Raw genomic sequence first — 6,000 nt, forward strand, 5'->3', positions numbered from 1 at the left:
ATTGTTTGGTGGACACAGTCACCCCTCTCATAAAAAATTAAAGTACGGTTGTTGTTGATGATCAATCCCCAGCCTTCGCATATTAAGAACGGTTTTTGGAATAGACACCTCCAATCTCCCCAAGTTAAGAACGGCTTTCAGAATAGACAACCCCAACTGCCTCATGTTAAGAACGGTTTTCAGAATAGACACCCATAATCATAGAAAAGAACTTGTCTTTACCAAACTTAAATGAGATTTTCGTAATCAGCATAGTTGAAAACCTATAAGTCGTCATGTTAAAGAAAATTGTGGAGGTGGAGCTAATGTAAAAATTTACCCACAAAAAACAAAAAAAAAACAAAGTTATTGTCTTCTGAATGGAGCGATGCTAAACGGTTAATATTTTTAATTTTTTTTTTTTCAGAACGATTGTAATCTGTAGAGAGCGATGACAATCAGTTAATATGTTTAATTTTGTTTTTCTTTTAGTGACACCAATTAGTTAATGCTTAATTTAATTTTTTTATCACAATTGTAATATGTAGAGAGCGATGACAATCAGTTAATATGTTTAATTTAGTTAATTTTTTAGTACGATTTTCTTCTGTAGAGAACGATCCCATATTGTATAATTTCTGGAGCATTCATTTATTTATTGTAGAAGTGGATTCTGAAATATACGACTAGTCAGGTATCAGCCAATCAAAATGGGTGGAATTTGAGAAGGGAGAACTTATTATTTTTGAATTGGGAAAGGGAAAGATTATGTTATGTGTATGTATGTAATAACTAGTTAATGGCAGTGCAAACACAATATCGAAGGAAAATATAGAATTTAACCCGGTCTCAACTGGTAGTGGTGGAAGCAGTAAATATTGAGAGAGAAAAGTAGAAACTTTTTCCTCTATAGATGTGGCGATTGCGATGGTGTTGCTTATCAGATGTAATATAGCATTTTATTATCACGAGTGAATGTGGCAGAAATGGTGGTCGTAAACTACATAAGAGAGTGGCTATCAGGGTAGATGTATTGAATTTGTATGTGGCATCTGTTGTTGCAAACCTACGGTATTTCGGTCCAGAGAGGAATTTCTGCAATCAAAATATTATATATATACAGTAGAATCTCGGGACACAGTGGCCCTAGGATACAGGTTTTTTCAGGTGGAATTTGATGTTTTTCCAGCCCCTGCTTATGGTATTTGCCCCGCTTTACAGTGTTATTTTTAATGTTATTTGCTTATATACATGTATATTATATACTGTACTGTATTTTGTTCCTAATTTTTAATGCCGTATCCCGGGGTTCTACTGTATGTATATTATATATATTATATATAATATATATATATAATAGATAACATTTATAATAAGTATATATTATAATATATAATATATACAACTACCTGGGGTACCCGGTGCTGCCCAGGTGTGGAGGGGTGGTGCAAAACAGCAGTAGGCAGCCCGGATGGAGAGAGGTGTTAAAAAAAGTGGTAGTAGGTAGGCAGTCTCGAACCCGTAACGCGAAGGAGGAAAAGAAGGTGAAAAAAAATCTAACTGATGCTTCTATCGCGAAACCAGAAGTTGCGAGGGTTAGAATTAAGGGTAGTCAATTGAAAGGAGACGATGACTTGGGAAAATGTCGACGAAAAAAGCCACACCTTGTAAAAAACAACCTAGCAACCTAGTTAAAGGTGAAGGAATTGATCTTTTTGGTCAATTTTTTGATATTTGTCGTTTGAGAGACCGAGCTTTAAAACAATACCAATTTTGCCACGTTCTGACACGTTGGAAGTTTTTGCGAGACACACACACACACACACACACACACATTTTACCTTTTATATCTTATATATATATATATATATATATATTATTTTATATTACTTACAAAACAGTAATCTACGGACATGCATGTTTTGAGAACCTATCTCTCGTCAGTGTAGCTTGACTAGTTTAAAGAATCGAACCTGAGACCATGTTTATTATGATCTGGTGCGTTAACCGTTACGCCACAAAGTCCTAGATCTTTTTTTAAGTGTTTTTTTATCGCTTTTAAACTTATGTCGATTTTTAGTAGATTTATTAAGTGTTAATACGGTTGATAATTCAAATAAAATAAATAAATAAAAATAAATTAAACAAAATTATAAAACGTATTAAATGAAATAACAAAAAATAAGATTTGAATTAAAAAAAAAGACAATATTTCAAAAGTACACGGAAATGGATGAATAATCAACAATAAAGCAAGGGAAAGATGGTCTTCTGTCAAGAAGTGATAATCACTATATATATATATATATATATATATATATATATATATATATATATATATATATATATCAGGTTAAAGATATTCAAGAGTGATAACTAATGTATTTTACGAGGTTATTAAGAGTGCTGAATAAAAGAAGAGCAAGATATATATTTATTAATATAAACACATTCCGAACAAATGGTCGATTAAAACTAGAAGTCCTTGTCAACTTAATAAATGGTTGCTTCCCACAGAAGAAACCAGTCCTCAAATCAAAGGTTTCACATGATCAAAACACCTACTTGCTATCAGTCCAGGGTATCAGTTTTACAAACTTCGTCTCTTCTTAGGCATGTAATAGAGCCGCTAATGTGCATCAGCAGCCGTATGACACATATGCAAATGACCCTGCCGGTGCGTGTGCTAATGTCACAGCAGATGAAGAGAAGGAAAAGAAAAACGGAATGAAAAAGGGCACACATGGGTAGCAAGCGACGTAAAAGCACATGTGTGTTGACAGCAAGGAACCATGTGGGTGATCAGAAAATTTGGAAGCATGAGTCAGTGTGAAAGGAACTTTTAAAAGAAGATGCAATCCGAACTTTGAGCAAAAAAATTGTTGGACGACCGTGTGCTGTTGGACGAGCTGCAGACATAGCAGCAGACAAAAAAAAAAATTTTTTTAAAAACCCATATAGTGGGACAACGAGGCGAAGATGGGCCAGCGTGAGAGATTTGAAATCCGTATGGTGACAGGACGAGCAGACATGTCCACACGGGAGAAGGAAAAGCACGTGTTCGATATGACAGTTTTGTCAAGTACATGGCGAACTAAGAGACTTTTAAAACAAGATGCAATGTGTTGTTGGAAAGTACCGTTAATAAATACCTTTTATTTCAACTATCAAAAAAGGAAGTTCTTTTTTTGTTCCTTTTCGACTGTCTCTGCATGCAAGGTGTTGGTTCATGTTAACATGCAATGACAATGTAATAGGGACAGAGAGAGCAGACTTTTACGTTCACCGACCTTCACTGTCCAACCTGCTAACAACAGTTTTATTTTCCTTCTGCCTCTTCTTTTTTTTGTCTTCTTGTCTTTTTCTAGATATTCACCCCTATATATATGTAATTGAGTCCATAACATAACTTAGACCATGCCAAAATGCTGACGCGATTTTTTTATAATATCAGCAACTTCAAAAAGGATAACTAATTTACATATTCCTTTAAAAACGAACATTTATTAATTCATTATTGTTTTTGTTTTCTTATTATATGATTAGTTTCATTTCACTATTACGCAGTTTTATTTCTGCATATTGTCTACATTGTGCATAATTGTGCATAACATTTGCAGTAAGTGTCTATCTATATCTACCAAACTGCTCTATCAAGTATTGGTCTACAGACTTGAATTTTAATGTAGAGTCACCAACACTAAATCTACGTATTTATAAATTGTATTCATATTGTTTAATATTTTATTAATTTTTTATGCATAATTAATCTATATTTATTTACTTAGATAATATTTATAACGGTCAAATCTTTTTATTTTTTTTTTTATTTTTCTTCCTTTGAAGATTGTAATGCTGGGTATGGGGCAGCCAAACCAGCTGCCAACATTGCCCCGCTTTTTTATTAAAACCAACCGAGAGCTCTTTTTAGTATCCTCGCTGTTCCCTTAAGTGCAATTGTCTGAATCTCTTTTGCACTTGGTTCACCAGGAATATTATTTAGGTAGGACTTCAGATTCTTCTTCATAAGTCCTGTGGCACCTATGATAACTGGCATGATTGATATCCCCTTTAGATTCCAGTTTCTTTTCATATCATACATGAGACCTTGGTATTTGGCCTGTTTCTCTCTTTCAGCTCTGTTAAGACCGCCATCATTAGGAACACTCACTTCAATCAAGGTTGCAACTCTCTCTGACTTATTCCATATAACTATGTCAGGTTTCACAGCAGCATTTTAAAGGTAGGTGGCTGTAGGGATTACATGGTCGTAATGTATGGTATAAAGGTCATTTCCAACTGTTCTTTCAGATTGATGTTCGCAGGACTTGCTGCTACACTGGATGTTTAATTTTTTACAGATGGTCCAGTGGAGGTACTTGCATACTCCATCATGTCTCGCTGTATAGTAGCCGTCCCCTAGAAGAACTTTGCAACTTGATATCAGATGACCAACACTTTCCAATTCTGTATGGCAGAACCTGCATTTATTGTCATTACTGATCCCTGCCATCTTCTTGAATGCATTGGTCATCAATCCCTGGTCTTGGGCAGCCATTATGACCCTTTCCTGATCGTGGTGGAGGGATCCTCTTTTAAGCCAGTCCAAAGAACCTTCTTTATCTATGTATTCCTGAGAGAGTTCCCCCAGAAAATACTTTGCACGCTGATGTTGTTCCCATTCTTTAAAGTTCATCTGTTGAAAGGTCTCGGTATATTTCTGCCGGCTCTTTCTTGCTATTTCTGTGGCACACTTGTTTGGTGTTTCGTCCTCATCTGAGAGACAGCTCTGACCAAAATGCTTGGCCAGCTGGGTGACTAATGTTGTTCTGCTGGCTCTTGTATCTTGATGTTCATATACTATTGAGAGGGTGTCATTCTGGGAGCTTCTCAGATACTGACCGGTGCTCACAATAGTTGCCCTATGTTGATGATTAATCTCTGAGAGTCCCAGACCTCCTTCTCCCCTGGGCAAATACAGCCTTGGTAGACACTGTTTTCTGTATGTTATTTTATGAAGCGTTAGTAGCCTCCGTGTCTTTACATCTAGCCGGTTGATCTATTTTTGTGGCCAGTCAATGATACCAAAGCTGTATGTTATTACTGGCATAGCAAGCTGGTTAGTGGCAGTAATTTTATTTTTATTGGTGAGCTGGGTCTTGCATATTTTCCTCACCCGGCGTACATATTCTTTACTAATCTTCTCCCTCATCTTGACATGTATGTTCTCGTTTTCCTCAATGCCAAGGTACTTGTAAGGCTCATGCTCTTCTAGATCCCTGATGTCGATGTTTTCATTAACCTGCATATTTTCTGTGTGGGTCTTCTTCCCAGCTCTGAGTGTACATTTGCCACATTTATCCAGGCCAAACTTCATTCCAATGTCACTGGAGAATGTGTGTACTACCTGCAGAAGGTGGTGCAGATCGGTGTCGGTATTATTTAAAAAGCCATTCTTAACATGGAGAGGGGAGGGTGTTTTGTACCTAATCTGTACTTTGACCTTACAATTGAATAATAAAACATAAAACTTTAATTAAAAGTGGAAATACGATTTAAGAAATAGCGGGGATCACTCTCTGCATTAGCACCGATTATTTTTTTTGTTTTTTTTTTTAAGAAAATCTTTTTTTAACAAAATTGAAAGTACACTTTTTTCTTTGTGTTTTTTTTTTACAGAAGTTGTTTTTACATAAGAAAATATGAATGCTTTTTCTTTATTAAAAAAATTGGGTACTCATGCGTGCACTTATTGATCCGTGCTGAAATAATTGTAAGAAATTTTTTCCCTACACACCCAATTTCCTCCCTGCAGATAGCAAATGAAACTCAGCAAACAAAGCCATACCTTTAACTCAAATTTTATTCAAGATGTATCAGAAATGAAAGTTCTTTGGTCACAGTAAGTCCCTTGCAAAAACAGTGGCTGAATTTGCTATCCATTGCAATGGAACCGGTAGTTATGATTCCTCTGTGGGAATGTTAGTTCAGGTTTCCTTTTAGAAGGATCCATATTATACA

The sequence above is a fragment of the Euprymna scolopes genome, chromosome 18 (genome assembly GCF_053919585.1).
Source record: "Euprymna scolopes isolate OS-2025 chromosome 18, ASM5391958v1, whole genome shotgun sequence".
NCBI classification, from domain to species: Eukaryota; Metazoa; Mollusca; class Cephalopoda; order Sepiida; family Sepiolidae; genus Euprymna; species Euprymna scolopes.